We start from the raw sequence: 17,795 nt of genomic DNA, 5'->3' as shown, positions 1-17,795 counted from the left end.
GATTGAGCTTAGTGATCAGCAAATTAATACATCCCGACCAAACAGGGTTTATCCCCAAACGGTACTCATTTTATAATCTGAGAAGATTATTTAATATTATATACTCCAATAGAATCCCTAACGCAGAGCTAGCAATTATCTCGTTAGATGCTGAAAAAGCATTTGACCAGGTAGAATGGCCATATTTATTTTCGGTGATGGAAAAATTTCAACTAGGAGAGAAGTACTGTACATGGGTTAAATTGTTATATTCTAATCCAACAGCTAGAATATTAACAAACAAAATGTTATCAACTAAATTTAATCTCTCTAGAGGCTGTAGACAAGGATGCTCACTATCCCCACTATTATTTGCTCTTGCAATCGAACCCCTAGCAGAAAGCGTTAGAAACCATCCAGGAATATTTGGATACAATACTAGAGACACAAGGAATAAAATCTCCTTATATGCAGATGATATACTAATATATATTACAAAATTAGAAACTAGTATTCCAAACCTATTAAATCTAATAACTCAATTTGGTCAGTTTTCGGGATATAGAATCAACTGGAATAAAAGCGAAATCATGCCAATAACAAAATTCAATTTACATACAATACAACAATCCCCTTTTAAAATAGTTAAAGATGAATTTAAATACTTAGGAATCTATGTAACTAAGACATATACCTCTTTATTTAAACTAAATTTCTCACCCTTACTGAATAAACTACATAAGAATATTCAATACTGGAAAACACTCCCCATTTCTATGCTTGGGAGAATTAATGCTATAAAAATGATTTTTTTACCGCAACTGCTGTACCTACTTCAATTAATTCCGATATATATCCCAAAAACTTTTTTCAAAAAAGTCGATTCAATTGTTACAAGTTTTGTCTGGGATTATAAGAATCATAGAATAAGTAAAAAACATTTATGTAAATCAAAGATAAATGGAGGTCTGGCTTTGCCAAATTTCTTATTTTATTTTTGGGCAGTCCATATTAAAAACATGAATTTCTGGCTGGAAGAAATGGATCAACAACCAGATTGGCTAATGATGGAAAAGGAAGACTGTCTACCTTTTGAAATTGGACCGATCATATTTGCCCCCCACAAAACTGCACAAAAAAACCTATAAAGAAAACCCCATAATACATAGTGGAATACGAATTTGGAAACAAATAAAAAAAGGTTTAAAATTGAATAATACACCACTCTGCCTTCCCATTGTAAATAATCCTTTATTCAAATCATCCTTTATGGACAAAGGTTTCACACAATGGAAAAATTATGGAATCAAAAATATAGGACATCTTTATGGGAAAGGTACTTTTCTTTCATTTCAAGAGTTACAACAGAATTATGGACTGCACTCAAATAATTTCTTCAGATATCTACAAATTAGAGATTATGTTAAATCTAATACACAAGTTTACAAGAATAGGGAATCAGAAATTCTTGATGAATGTCTGAACAAGAATCCTAATACTGAAAAACTAATAGCTTATATTTATAACACCCTACTAAACAACGAGGTACCACCGACCGAACCATATAGATACAAATGGGAAAATGAAATAGGTCATCCTATCACGAAAGATATGTGGGACGAAAGTTTACAACAAATACATCAATGTTCATTAAATGCCAGACATACTTTAATACAATTCAAGGTCTTACATAGACTACACTTCTCTAAAATAAAACTAAATAGAATCTTCCCACAAATCTCTCCTATTTGTGATAAATGTCTACATTTAGAGGCTAATTTAACACATACGTTTGCAAACTGTATAAAACTTAAACATTTCTGGACTGATATTTTTGAAATCATTCAGAAGTTATTAATACAAAACTGGACCCAGACACAAAATTAATAATACTTGGAATATCAGAACAAAGCTTAACACTCACAACAAACCAAAGAAATTTCCTCAACTACAGTATAATAACCGGAAAAAAATTAATATTAAAATTTTGGAAAGGCCCTACAACCCCCACAATTAAAATGTGGATTACGGAAATGTCGGAGACCCTATACTTAGAAAGAATTAGACTTGTCTTAATGGACAAACAAGATCTTTTCCATAAAATTTGGGCTCCATTCATTAACTATCTGAAGGGATAGATTGGCACAGCACGAGGACCCAACTGAAACTTGAACTCAGGAATAGATGAAAAGCTATACTTTATAACCTACGAACCTATCTCCATTGATGTATTACAGGTAACCCATTCCACCTCCCTTGTTTTTCTGGGTTTTTTTGCTTTCTTTTTTATTTGTAACTTTCTACCCTCTCTTTTTCCCTCTTTCTATAAAAAATAAAAACACTAGAAGCAGAAGTAATTGTTAATGGAAAATTTTAATAATGTATGACTGATGTATATGAAAAGTTTTTTTACTATAATATGTAACTACATTTTATAATATGCCTACTTCTAATAAATAAATAAAAAGAAAAAAAAAAGCACACAGACAATTGCTGATGTTTCGTGGCAGTAAGAAAAAGAGGAAAACTGTTTCAATTCACCAGTACAGAAAAGTTCATGAAAATTTAAAGGACAGGGAATAGGATGTGAGACGCCTCGAATTTGACAATCTTGTCCTCAAAGAAACAATCAAAACTCTGCAGGCTGCCAGTATTGTCAAGTCAACGGTGGACCAGAAAACTTACTCCTCAACAACAAGGATGCATGTATTTGACTGTATTGTAAACAAAACTCCCACAGCAAACATTCCAATCCTGATAAGCCAGTTCTACAAGCGGAGTGGACTTCATCTGGATTATGTTCCTCAACGCAGTGCAGTTGAAGTTATGGCCCGAGAATTGGGAGCTATTGCTGAGTTGCAAACAGCAGAGATGATCCAAGCAACAAAGGGTTTCACTGTGGGTTTTGATGCAACCACCCAGGAAGAGACCCACATTAACAGTGTACACTTCACCACCACAGACAAATGTCTTTCTGCAGCAGTCGATGAATTGGCTGGTGGGACTGCTGAGGACTATGCGCAACATATTTGCGAAACAATTGACAATTTGTGTAAAACTTATACTTATTTCAATGAGCAAGCAGATTTTCAAGATACCAGGCAACAGATAATCGACAACATTTCAAACACAATGAGTGACAGGTGTGCAGTTAATCATGCTGCTTTTAGGATTGTGAGTAGTGAGTGGGGTAAATATTTGAATGAGCTCTACTGCCAGTTGCATCCTCTTGACTCCATCGCAACATCAGTTCGCTCAGCTCTTAAAATGGAGAAACAATCCGGAGGACAATTCTTGTTTGGGAAAGACTGTCTAGCAGTAAATGCCATTCTGCAGATGAGCAAACTTCGGTACAAGAACGGAAAAGGGGACCCAAAAGGATTTGTCGCATTTTTGGATGAAAGGAACATCCCCCGAGGTGTCCTCCCACGGTACCGTGGCAACAGATTGCACATACTGTTTCATATTAGTGGCAAGCTAATAGAACATTATGATGACTTTGTTGCCCTGCTGAATAGCAGAACATCCTGTGGGGGGTTGAAAAGCGCCATCCTCCATGACTTCATCCAGGCTGAAGCAAAAGTAGAACTTCAGATATTAGGTTTACTTGGCAAATATCTGACTGGGCCTTGGATGAAGCACTTCTACAAGCCTGAATCAGATCAACCATGTTGATGGCATCAAAGTGGTTAAAGGGGTGATTGTTGCTCTAAAGGAAGCCACAGAAAATCCAGACAACTTGATATTGGCAAGGGAAGATTTCTTCGGTGAGGAGGTACATTTGATGCCACATTGACAAAACTTTGGGAGCTACCAGTACATCCACAGTTCAGTTCAAAGATGAGGAGCTGTCTTCAAGCTGTCATCACTGTGTTGGAGAGGCAGTATAGTAAATACTTTGAACTTGATGTAACTGAGAAACTGAAGGAGGAGACTGCATCAGCAAGATCACACAACATTGATGCGGAGGAGATAATGGGGATGTTTAGCTCATCGAAACAGAAATCTCCCAATGCCACCATGTGTTATTTGTCATGTAGGATGCGGCCCTGCCAGAATAGGACAGTCAATTACCTTGATAATCTCGAGGAGCATCGTAGGGAGGAAGTGCTCTGTAAGGCAGTGACATGGGGGAGAGTGCAGAGGAACAGACGGAAGAAAAAACAGAAGGAATTGAGAGCAGAAATCATCAAGCAACAGAAAGACAAGGAGCATGCTCGAGACACGAAAGAGAGGAAAAAACTAGGAAAAAAATTGAAAGAGATTGATTTAAACAGCATTCGCAGAGATTATCCGAATTTGGACTACTCCAAATGTGATGATCTACAGGACATTCTTAATGGAAAAGTAGTGGGTAGAAAGACATGTCATGCATGGTTTGAAGAGCAAAAAGGTTTACAATGCCAAAATTGAAAAGTTGAGGAAAAACAAGGTGTGCAGAGTTGCTTATTGGTTGCAATCTGAGGAGTATGATGATGCTACTGATTTTGATATGCCAATGTACCAGCTAGCAGCTGATCTTCTCCATAAAGACTTGGTCTTTTGCTAGAAATTGTAAATTATTTACCTATCTGTTACGGACTTTCAGCATATAATACAATAATATTAGTTCTGATCTTGAGAATATCACATTTTTGAATTTTCAAAGCAGTCTGGGTGTTTATTACTATTTCCGTCACAACGGTCAATTTTGTAAGTAGCTACAATTAGGTAACTAAATAATTATATACTTTAATTTCAGGTCATCCAAGTAAGATTGTTTCATATTTGTTTCAGAATGCTTCAATCTATAATAACTGAAAATTTCATTCCGTTCTCTTAATTTTTAAGAATGTTATGGGCTTTTGACTGTCCTCGATCACTGCTTTTGAGTTAAGTCAATGGAAAAGCAATAGGGAACAAGATGCTAGTATGAGTATGAAAATGGCCATAACCTATTAAATACTGAAGATATGAAAGTGAATTAGGTGTCAAATTAAACTTCTTTTTATGCTTTTATCTGATGGGATAAATTGCAAACTTGATTTTTAAAATCTCAAAATGTTGTAACATTGCTACAAAGTCCATATAGACAAGTACCTGCAGTCAGGATTGATCCTGGGTCTCTGGCGCTGTAAGTCAGTAGGTCTACCACTATGCCACTGTGCCGCCCACCTACAGAAGTCAATCAACCTGCAAACCTGTATGTCTTTGGAGTGCGGAAGGAAACCGGAGCTGCAGGGGAAAACCAACGCAAGTCACATGGAAAACGTACAGCATCTCATCATCATCATCTCATCATCATCATCGTTGAAAACATCAACATGCACGGTGCCTTACAATGCTATGTACGACAGTGATCGCAAATTCTACTGAAGTGTGGATGGCCGTTGGCTCGCTAGGAGCTCATCCGGCCTTTGACAGGTCTTGTTCTTGGTCCTGCTGAGGGTCCACAGCCCCCTCCTCACCTGGCAAACCAGGTGGGGGAGACGGTTTAGTCACCGACTATCCGACCATGGAGCAGGTAGCACGGGATTACATGGTACCCGTGGCAGGGGGAGAACTCCCCTCGACCTAGTCCTCATATCTTTCTCCCTGGTGAAAACAGAGTAGAAATACTCCCCTTTTCATGTTACTTTTCCTTGCATCTTCAGGAGATATGACGCCTTCCCTTTTGCCTCTTCCTTTCATTTCACCCAGGTACCTAAACACATCATCCACATGAAACAGACAAATATTATGGTACTAATTGTCTTTCCCAGATTCCAGGCTGCCATCATGTTAGCTATATAGCTTCCAGAAGCCCCTTTGATCAAGTAGCTGCGATCACAAGAAAGGATTTTTCAATCAATGCAATATTTCCTGCAAACACACATGACAGTCATTTACAGTGAGCTTGCCAGGTATCTTCAGCAGTGTCCTGAAAGATGGCTATTGGAGACAAGGGTGATCCTCTACTTACATGATTTCTTATACTTTATTAACAACTGTTGATAATCATAATGTTTACTCGATCATAATTCTTGAGACAGGAATTGAATAGTGACACTCCCAAGCACATCCACTCATTCTGCACATCTGAACAAGAGGATTGAGGCTGATCATATGCAGCACACCAGTGAGGAGGTGCGACTTCTATTAGAAGCCATCTTCACAGCCCTCGAATTCTTATAGGAGTGCCTCTTTCAGATAGTATAATATCAAAATTTGGTGGAATTCATCAAACACGGGAGATGACCTCAGAAGGATGATACATCTAGAAATCAGGTGTATATTCTGGTTACATGCCAGTTATGGCAATACTGCTAACGTGATAAGATTCATGGGGGAAGGGTGTTCAAACTTAGCGATTGTGTAGGAGACTCATTAGTGAGGACAGACAGGAAATTCTGAGGCCCCAAATAGAACTCCAGGATGGTGTGTTATATTCCTGGTGCCAGGATGTCTCAGAGCAGCTGAATAACATTCTCAAAGGGGAGGGTGAGCAGCCGCACATTTATGAGGTTTCCAGATGTGCTCTTGAATAAGCGGGTTCAGTATTCCGACTGCGCATGCCCAGGTCATAGGTGTCTCGCAATAAACATTCCCGGCAGCTGTGATGCTGCGTGTGTGCGGGCCTTGGTTTCTTGGTCCTCCACTCCAACTCAACCACTTGATTTTGAAGCGTTCATGCAAGGTGGAGGTATAATGTAGTCATAGAGTGAACAGGCCCTTCAGCCCAACTTGCCCACACCCGCCAACATGTCCCAGCTACACTACCTGCTTTTGATCCATATCCCTCCAAACCTGTCCTATCCATGTAACAGTCTAACTGTTTCTAAAATGATGGGATAGTGCCTGCCTCAACTACCTCCTCTGGCAGCTTGTTCCATACACCTAATAATAATAATAATAATAATATATTTTATTGTCATTGCACATAAGTGCAACGAGATTTGGGTATGCAGCTTCCATCCGACATCATAACTTAAGTAACTACTAAAATTTAGGTTTAGATACCCCGAGGTGGGGGATGGCCTGTATTATTATCCCCCAGTTTTTGGAGGTCGAGCAATAACTAAAATAATAATCACCTGCTCCTATCTCTCATGTAGGCCCTACATTATCTTAAAAATACTTCAAACAAAAAAACATTGAAATCAAACTTCTACAATGCATGATTTTAATACATCAAATTTAAAAAAGTCCCCACCCTGGGAGGTGGGACGCCCCCCTTCTACACCCTCCCCCCACTCGGGTACCCCCAAGGCCAGTTATCAGTGATCACTCAGCCCCCCCCCCCCCACACTTTCAAAACGCTCCGCGGCCCCTGCTTCAGACTTCCTACACATTAGACTTTTGCGCCGTGGTTGGGGTGGATGGGAATGGGGATTGCCACGGGCGCAACGTCCTCGCCGTACACCGGCGTTTTGTGAGAGTGGTTGGATCTCAGCTTCAGCTCAGCCAACGTCGGTCACATTATCCGGACAGGCGGCGGGGTTGATGTGAGGCATCGGCGATGCTCTGGAATCCTAGTCGGCCGAGCAGCGGGATCGAGGAGGCAGCGCCCGACCCGGGGAGTAGAGGTGTCAGTTCTTCCAGCGGCGAGCGGAGATGCAAACTTTAGGTCATTTGTTCCTTGCGCCCGCGGAAATCTCCAGCGCGGTGGAGACGAGGAGGTTCTGAAGTTGCATTCTCTCGATTTCTCGACTCTCCTAGAAGCAACGAGTGGGAACCACAGTTTGGGTTGCCCAGCTCCCAGGTAAAAGGTACCTTTCTTTATGTGCTGACGCCGCGCCTCAATTGCGCAGCCGAATGTTGTCATGGAGATAAATATCTAATAACAGCCCTGTTGCACTTTACAGGGAATCAAATAATTTAGAGGTGGTCTGATGCCAATCTGGACACCACGCCTAGAGGACTTTACTTCGAGGAAATGCTCTTTCCTGTTGCGACTCGTTACATTTGCCTGTTCTCCTTTCTTGTGTATTCCATTGTGTGTGAGCGACTCAAGAACTCAGGCTTATCAGATCTTGCTCCTTTTCCAAGACAGAGCCCAAGATTAACTTTTACTGAAGAAGGGTCTTGACCCGAAATGTCACCTATTCCTTCTCTCCAGTGATGCCGCCTGTCACGCTGAGTTACTCCAGCATTTGTGTCTTCCTTCGTTTAAACCAGCATCTGCAGTTCTTTCCTACACATTCACTTTTACTTCGCAGGTGAGAAAACTTCACTCAATTTTACGATATTCTTTCCCTTCTTGAGAGTTTGAAAACATTCAATCGATGATGAAGGAAGGAAGGCAATGAGACTGAAACTGTCTTTGTGACAGGTATATGCTAACTCCAGCCTTGGGGGGTACACAAAATTGCTGGGGAAACTCAGCGGGTGCAGCAGCATCTATGGAGCGAAGGAAATAGGCGACGTTTCGGCCCGAAACGTCGCCTATTTCCTTCGCTCCATAGATGCTGCTGCACCCGCTGAGTTTCCCCAGCAATTTTGTTTACCTTCGATATTCCAGCATCTGCAGTTCCCTTTTGAACACTCCAGTCTTGGGGGTGCGGGTTACTGTTGTAAGACACAAGGAACTGCAGATGCTGGCTTGCCACAAAGGCACAACATGCTGGAGTAAAACGGCGAGTTAGGCAGTATCACTGGAGAACATGGATAGGTGTCATTTCGGTTCGGGACCCTTCTTTTCAGTCTGCCCATGATCTCCAGAGACGTTGCCTGACCCGCTGAGCCACAACCGCATTTTGTGTCTTTTTAGTATAAAGCTGTTGATCCCTTTCAGCAAAGGGGGGTTAATAATGACAAAACATTCTTCTCCAAATGCCACAGAGATGCCATAAGTTCCCAATGAGCTGTCGGGATACTTAGCAGGGCGCAACCGTGGCACTCGGTATAGTGCAGCCTAGGCGCTCGGAGTACAGCCTGCTGCAAACACAACGAAGTGCCCTGAAACACGATTTCCATGTTTGGCTTGTAATGAATTTACGAATCTGGATCGGCCCGCCGGAATCTGTGGAGGGAAATGGCCAGACGACATCACGGTCCGGTCCCTTGCTGGAATGGCGTGTGTCCATTTCCCTTCACATCTGCTGCCAGCCTGTTGAGATCCTCCAGCACTTTGTTTTTTTTTGCTCAAAATTGCTGCATCTACAGTCTCTTGTGTTTCGGGATCGGCCACCTGGGTTATATTAATAATTCTTTGTGTCCTTATCTGGAACCACCTTCCACCTTGATTGGCGGATATGGGGCTGGCGACATTTGAATGTAGAAGGATTTTCAAAGTAATGCTTTCCTTCATATGACCGCTCTACATTAGAATGCGTCACGAAAGTCAGCCCTCCCGTTGAGTCAAGTTTCCGGAAGTGTGCTTCATGTTTTTATGTGGAACCTAAGTCAGAAAGACTCAGTAAGTTGTGACAAAGGGGTTTGGAAAAGTTTTATCTTTATTCATTTGTTATATGAAAAGTTTTAAAAGTGAAAAATCTGTCATTAAAATAGCTAAATCGAGGAGAATTCCCTGCTATTGATTTGCACTAATTATGCTGATATCTCGGTTGGGTGGCGTGTCTGATTGAAAGTCCAGGAACCTGAGGGATGGTGAAGAATGTCAGTTGTCGCTCTGTATGTGAGGCTGCCGGGCGGGTGATACCAGAGCACTGGACAAAAACGCCCAGAGTGAGTTGGTTGTTGCAGCGAGGGCGGTGGAAGCGAGCCAAAGGGCTGGCGAGATCTTTCAGCGTGAGTTGAGTGAGAGCCGCGGCGGTGGCCGGACTCAGACTACAGGGCTGTATGTACTCTGCAGTGGGACTGTCTGTCTGGCATCTTCCCTCCGTCCCCAATGCCAATGTAAACAACCCCTCACTGACACAGTCTAGGGTTTATTCCACACACGCAGAATTCCCAGCGGGGGAGTCGGGTGAGCAAGGCTGGTCACACACACATTAGAGGTGTAGAGATGAGAGGGAGATGACACCGCCCCAGGGCTCGGTAACAGGCGGCCAGGCAACTCCAAACTCAGGTTCCTGGACTTTCAATCAGACACGCCACCCAACCGAGATATCAGCATAATTAGTGCAAATCAATAGCAGGGAATTCTCCTCGATTTAGCAATTTTATTGACAGATTTTTCACTTTTAAAACTTTTCATATAACAAATGAATAAAGATAAAAAGTCAATAATGCCTTACTTTTGATGAAATGCAGCGAGCAAACGCGATAATTCCCGATATTTTGGATCTTTAAATCTCCACGGCAAATGTCTGCTAAGCACTCCCGCTCTTTTTGCACCTTCAACTCCCTCTTGAATTTACCTTACTTTCTATCTTGTTTTTGGACTGAAAATTTAGGTCGCTGTGCTTCACAGTCACCCCGACTGGCACAGAAAATTTCAGCTCAATAATCGGCCGTTTTCCATGTTTTTAACGGGTGTGAAAGTGCGTGTTTTCCCATTCACTAACATGTACCGGAAGTGACATATGTCCTCCAGTTAAATTTTGCGGTCACGTGAGTGGGGATCTACGTTCCAGTGACCTTTCGTGAAATCACCCTATAGGGTGATTTCACGAAAGGTCACTGGAGCGTAAATCCCCACTCACGTGACCGAAATTTTTAACTGGGGGACAAGCGTCACTTCCGGTACATGTTAGTGAATGGGAAAACACGCACTTTCACACCCGTTAAAAACATCGAAAACGGCCAGTTTTTGAGCTGCAATTTACGGAGCCAGTCGGGGTGACTGTGAGGAACAGCTACCTAAATTTACAGTCCAAAAAAAAGATAGAAACTAAGGTAAATACAAGAGCGAGCTGAAGGTGTAAATACAGCGGAAGTGCTCGCGGACTTTTTTCTTGGAGATTTAAAGATCCAAAATATCGGGAATTATCGCGTTTGCTCGCTGCATTTCATCAAAAGTGGCATTATTGACTTTTTATCTTTATTCATTTGTTATATGAAAAGTATTAAAAGTTAGAAACCCGTCAGTAAAATTGCAAAATCGCCCATGGATCTCGGGTGGGTTTTAACATGCAAAATGAAAATGCTTCTGTAGCTCTATTTACCATTTAAATAATCGTAAACTCTCAATGCGTTTGGAAATCAATTTTACTGCGATGCAAGCTTACGATTATTTAAATGGTAAATGGAGCTTCAGAAGCATTTTCATTTTGCATGTTAAAACCCACCCGAGATCCATGGGCGATTTTGCAATTTTACTGACGGGTTTCTAACTTTTAATACTTTTCATATAACAAATGAATAAAGATAAAAAAGTCAATAATGCCACTTTTGATGAAATGCAGCGAGCAAACGCGATAATTCCCGATATTTTGGATCTTTAAATCTCCAAGAAAAAAGTCCGCGAGCACTTCCGCTGTATTTACACCTTCAGCTCGCTCTTGTATTTACCTTAGTTTCTATCTTTTTTTTTGGACTGTAAATTTAGGTAGCTGTTCCTCACGGTCATCCCGACTGGCTCCGTAAATTGCAGCTCAAAACCTGGCCGTTTTCGATGTTTTTAACGGGTGTGAAAGTGCGTGTTTTCCCATCCACTAACATGTACCGGAAGTGACGCTTGTCCCCCAGTTAAAAATTTCGGTCACGTGAGTGGGGAATTACGCTCCAGTGACCTTTCGTGAAATCACCCTATAAGCTATCAGTTGTTATAAGCTATCAATTTACAGTATTAATTATGAATTATATATTAACCCTGCATAAAATATATACATGGTTTTGAATGTACTGTACACTGTTTATATGCTGGTATCATTAAACTTCACTTTGTCTTTTCTGAATGTTTTTTTATTAATCAATCAGAGGGGAACCTTCTCCTTAGTTCTGAATTTCACTGAAGAGGAATTCAAAAATAGGAGGGTTCAGATACCCAAGCAAAACTGGGGAGATTCAGGTGGGGTTGGAATGCAAGGAAGTAAATAGACAAAATGTAAGAAATATTGGTGGGCTGCAGGCACAATTTACTGCATGTGGTTATAACGAAAGAGTGATATTGGAAATCTGGCTTTCTGGGAAGTTCCTGGCTTCAGAAAGAATATATGGTAAGATTGGAGATAATATGCTAGTTCTTCACCCTCCACACTTTAACCCTACGCACAGTTCCCTGTCGAGCATGTAACCATTAACCTGGTTGTGTGCCTCGCAGCAACTCTGGGAGAAAGGAATTGCAACCAGCAGCATGAACATCCCCAATGACTATCAACTGACTTACTGCACTGTTGGAAGAATAATGAGAGATGGGCAAGAGGTCTGGTACCTTTAATATACTCAGGAAGTGCGCACAGCAAATTAAGGAACCACGTTTTCTATGCATAATATATGTTTAATGCATACCTCCAAGAGTAAATTCCTCTATAGGCGTGGTGTCCAGATTGGCATCAGACCACCTCTAAATTATTTCGTTTCAATGTCCCATTAGTCTTTCAACCAAAAAAGTTTTATGTACCAAGTTGTATTTGAAATTATGCTCATATTAACTTTTAACTTCATAACATTAGATGTAATTAAGTTTATACATATATTGTGAGTTAGTAAATGTTGTGGTTCTTTTTTTATTTCAATCAGTTATCAAAATGTATTTTTAAAGTTATTGCAAATGAAGCAAACTAGTCATTTACACCTAGTCAGATGTGTTTTGTTCTTGATTGTCGGCGAGAAAGTGTAATGTAATAGGAAAACAGAAAGCTAATTTGTGTGTATTTCTAAGCAGTCTCTTCTGTTTGGACAAGAGATTTATATCAGGTTTCATGAGTATAAACAAGGAGTACAATTTAACATTATAAAGTCCAATTTAATTAATAAAAATAGAACAGATGACTGGTCAGGCTATGTATTTGTGAATTGTTGGACCCCACTGAGATTCACTGTGAACAAACTCACAGCAAATGTTGGCTGTGAGAGGAACGTTGGGTTGGGGTTGATCAAAGAGAGTACAAACCTCAGAGAGAGTCAGAGAAACAGTGTCAGGAGGCAGTCACATCTCCAAGATTGATTACCTCACATTTGATCAATGTTCATGGAGAGGATGGTATGACAGTAGAGGAGACATATAGTGGAATCTAGGGAGCAGCTCCAGATGATCATCAGCACTCATTCTTCTCTAGTATCAGGTACAAAATTCTTGCTTTCCATTTGAACGTAGAGCTTGCAGGGAGAATGTGCAAACTGTCCATACTCCATTATACAAGGTGGGATTTGTGCATTCAAGTGGAACAAGGAAAGAGAAATATAGTGATTACTAGACTAAGTGGGACCCGTTGGGTCCCAGCTTCACACAGGAGGGTTGGTCCCCCGCAATATTCCACCTCTCCATCAATTCCAATATTGCTGGCCTGTGGGGGGGGGGGGGGGGTCTGGAGCACTAGCACTGTGTTGTGGGCCGAAGGGACTGGTTTCCAGGGCTAGTATGGACATTGTGGGCAGAATGGATTCTTGGGCTGGCAGCTCAGTCACTGAGACCACTCTCACACACACACTCACTCACTCACTCACTCACACTCACTCACTCACTCACTCACTCTCACTCACTTACTCACTCACTCACTCACTCACTCACTCACTCACTCACTCACTCACTCACTCACTCACTCACTCACTCACTCACTCACACTCACACACACATACACTCTCACATACACATACACTCACAAACACACACACACACACACCCATACACTCACAAACACATACACACACATACACACACACACACACACACACACACACACACACACACACACACACACACACACACACACTCACAAACACATACACACGCATACACACACACACACACACACACACACACACACGCACACGCACACGCACACACACTCACACTCACACTCACACACACACACACACTGAGCGCGGCCTCTCCACTTTGTGGCTTCCGCAGTCAGCGACACTTCCGCAATCAGCTCTGCAGTTACCAGAAATTATGCAATCAGCACGACCTCTGCACACAGCGGAAATTATGCAATCAGTGCAACCTGTCCACTAAGCGGAAGTCATGAAATGAGCGGGACTTTTGAACCAACACAGTCGGACATAATAAAACATTTATTCCTTCCAAACACAGTCAGACATAACAAAGCATTGCAGTTTCAAGCACAGGCAGGGAAGCAGGCTAAACAACTCATGGCATTGTCATTAAGGGCTAACAAATCATTTATTGCAAGTACATTGCAGACTCACAGTTCAGTTGATTCACAGCTTAGAATGAGAGTCGTGGCCTCTCCCTCACAATCTTGCAGAGTGACTGAGTCACGTCCAGGCATCTTGGGTTTTATAGTGCTGTCTTAGGCTTTTCCCGGTGGGTCATTTCTGATCTTGAAGAAGGCACGGCTATCTCAGGCTTGCACCTGCAGTTCACTCTTGCCTCAAAAGGATATGATGGCGATCTCTGGCTTGTCCTGGCAGCTTATTCTTGACCGTGAAGGAGATACTGGCAGTCTCGGGCTTCCCCTGGTAGCTCAGCCTTGGCCACGAAAAGGAGGAGGCACAGTCCATACAGTTCACTCTTTGCACTCTGCGTACGGGCAGAGTCCCTCATCTTCAGGGGAGAGGTGAAGAGGCTCTGGCGTTCTGGGGTTTTCCCCAGCTGCTCAGTCTTGGCCTCAAAGGGGGATCTTAGCTGTCTAAGGCTTGACCTGGCAGCTCAGTCCTGACCTCGAAAAAGAAGCGCTGGTTGTCTCAAGTTTGTCCCGGCAGCTCAGTCTGCCTCCAAGCCTGCAAAAGGGGAACACAGCGAGGTGGAAGGTGACCCACTTTCTCTTCTTTCCTTTCTTTCCTCTTTTCTCTCTTTCTTCCTATTTCTTCCTTTCACTTGGTTCCCCTTTCTCCTGCTCCCCCTTTCTCTTCTGCTTTTCATTTCTCACCACTTTCCTTTTCCTCCTCTGGCTGGAACAGGCTTGGTTTTTTAGAAGGATTCTGACGAGGTGCAGGCAGATCAATCCAGTAGTAGCTAATTGGACACAGTTGTAGCTCCTTTGGCTCAGCTCAATCCAGAGCTCTGTCCAAGATGCTGGTGTTTTCCGGCAGCCAGTCACTGATCGTGTGCTTATCCTGGATTGTCTGCTGCTGGAGATGGGGATCAGAGCAACAAACAAGGGAAAAGGCACTGTCAGAGGGCATAGATTTAAAGGCTGCAATTTGTTTTTACATAAGGTGGTAAATATGTGGAATGTGGTTCCATGGGAAGTGGTTGAAACAGATACCATAGCAGTGTCAAAACAGGCATTTGAGGGAAATAGATCATGTGCAAGCAGATGGGATTAGTTTCAAGGTTGGCACAGACATGGTGAGCTAAAGGCACTGTTCCTCCGCTATATGATTCTATGTTTGATTTTTTAACTTTTTACTTATTCTGAATTCACTTGCTGCCATCCAGTTTTGCTAATATTTTCTGCCGTTTCATATGATACTTTGATTTTTATTCTCCCCTGCATTATCCCATGCCACTGCCTCCTCATTTATTTTTAATTTATTGAACTTATTATCACGAGAACCATCCCGTCAATTCAGTTTAAAGGTCTATCTGTAATCCTACTTATGTGATTAATTAGGTCACTGTGCCAGCACAATTCAAAGTAAGCCCATCCATATCCTCATGGCCGAGTTGTGTGCCCAGTGCCAGGGTTATGAACATCTTATCTTGGCTACAGAAAAACCGTGAGTGGGAGGGATGGAAACAGTTGTGGTCCAAGTAGGCACTATTGACAAATCAGAGTACCGGGGGATTATGAGCTGTTTGAGAATAAATTGAACAGCAGAATTGATTGAAAGAAACAGCATGGAAACTGTCCCTTCAGCCCACAGAGTCCACGCTGACCATCGATCACCCGTTCACACTAGTTCTATGTTATTCCACTTTGTCATCTACTCCCTACACAGTGGTGCCAATTTACATGTGGCCAATTAACCTACAAATCCGCATGTCTTTGGGAAGTGGGAGGAAATGTGGTCATAGTGAAAACACGCAAATTCCACACAGACAGCACCCGAGGTCAGGATTGAATTCAGGTCTCTGGCTGTATGAGACGGAAGCTCTACCATCTGATAATCTCCAAGTTATTATCTGAGCTATGTGGAAATTAACAGCGGGTAAATACAATTAAAAAAGTATACTTGTGGCTTAAAGGGAGAGGGGCAAATGAGTTCCTATTCATGCGGCACTGGTATTAGCAATAGAAAAGAATTCGCTTTCAATAAGCGAGTTCGGTATTCTGAAAAACGCAAGGAATCATGGGATTTGTCAAAGCTCACAAGCGATAAAAACTCTCGGCGGCCGTGCCGCGGCATGGACACAGACCTGCGCCTCGTCTCTAGCCAGGACCGAACCCAGGTCTCCGGCACTGCAATCGCTGCCGAACCGCCAATAAACCATCCCCGTCCCCTCCCGAGTATCCACCCCCCCCATTCGGGGGTGGCCAGAGACATCAGGAGTCAGACGGGTGCAGTGCCCCTAGGCCCACAGCCAGCGCGGAGAAGCAGCGCTAAATCCAGCTCAACTCTGCCTGTCTCGCCGGGTTAACCTACAGGCCTGCCTGGACTGACGGGATACCAGCCCGGAGCCGTGGAGTTAGCGCTGCTTCTCCGTGCTGGCTGTAAGCCTGGGCCGTCATTCCTGTAAGTCCAGGCAGGGCTGGTTGGTAACCCGGCGAGACAGGCAGAGTTCAGCTGCATTTAACGCTGCATCTCCGCACTGGCTGTGGGCCTGGGGACGCCTCTCGTGTCTGACTCCCGACGTCTCTGGCCATCCCCTGACGGGGCGGGGGGAGGACACTCGGGAGGGGACGGGGATGGTCCAGTGGCGGTTTGACAGCGATTGCGGCGTGGGAGACCAGGGATCGATCCTGGCTGCAGATGAGACACAGGTCTGTGTGCATGCCGTGGCACGGCTGCCAAGAGTGTTTTTCGCTTGTGACCTGTGACCTGGGCATGCGCAGTCGGAATACCGAACTCGCTTATTGCAGGGGTTGATTTGAACCTAACTTTTGACAATTTCTCCCTGGGAAAAAAAACCCTATGCCTCTCATAATTTTTTATACTTCTCTTAGGTCACCCATCTGCCTCTGACATGCCAGAGAAAACCATGGCTATTTGTTCAACAACATCTTATTGTAGATGCACTCTAAACCAGGCAAGATCCTGGTAAACCCCATCTGTACTGACTCCAAAGCCTTCAAAACGAGCACTGCACACGATAATCCAACATGGCCTAACAAATGTTTTAAAGTGAGAGGGGATAACTAGGAACGTATTGTAACAATTTTTTCTCTCAGAAAATGAAGGCTAGCAGGACCCTTAGGAGCATTGAAGGCAAGCAAGCTGATTGCCTTCTTTATCACACTATCCATTGGTGTTGTGATTTTTGGGTGATAATGAAGGTGTATGGCAAGCTTGTCTTCATAGGTCGAGGCACTGGTTAATAATAATAATGCCACACCATTTGAATTCACAGATCATTTATAACATGCTAGATCATTTAATAGTACAAACAGAAATAAATATTTGGTTAAAAAATGGGTGTTACAGAGACATGGTTGCATGGTGACGTGAACTAGGAACAATGTTACAGGGTATTGAGTGTTCTAAATAGGCAAAAAGGGAAAGGAGGTGAGGTCGTTAATCCAGATAGGTATTGAGGGTGGTGATGAGTAGAAATATAAATGCAGTGGATTGTGATGTGGAATTGATTAGCGTGGAAATATCGAATAATATCGAAATATCGAGGGGGGAGAGAGAGAGGGAGAGAAAGAGCGAGGGGCAGAAAGAGAGAGGGGAGAGGACGAGAGAGAGGGGGGGAGAGGGAGAGAAAGGGGGAGAGAGTGGGG

General features: G+C 42.8%; 1 long non-coding RNA gene across 1 annotated transcript in view; it reads left to right on the top strand.

Annotated features, from left to right (window-relative positions):
* The first annotated feature begins 7,753 nt into the window (after window positions 1-7,753).
* The window catches only part of LOC116980526, a 27,852-nt gene continuing 17,810 nt past the window's right edge, over window positions 7,754-17,795 (top strand). The window contains exon 1 of the long non-coding RNA XR_004414001.1: window positions 7,754-8,156. This is a non-coding gene — a long non-coding RNA (uncharacterized LOC116980526). The remainder of the gene's footprint in view (window positions 8,157-17,795) is intronic.

This window comes from Amblyraja radiata, chromosome 14, assembly GCF_010909765.2.
Source record: "Amblyraja radiata isolate CabotCenter1 chromosome 14, sAmbRad1.1.pri, whole genome shotgun sequence".
NCBI lineage: Eukaryota > Metazoa > Chordata > Chondrichthyes > Rajiformes > Rajidae > Amblyraja > Amblyraja radiata.
This window is presented reverse-complemented; position numbering and strand designations above follow the sequence as displayed.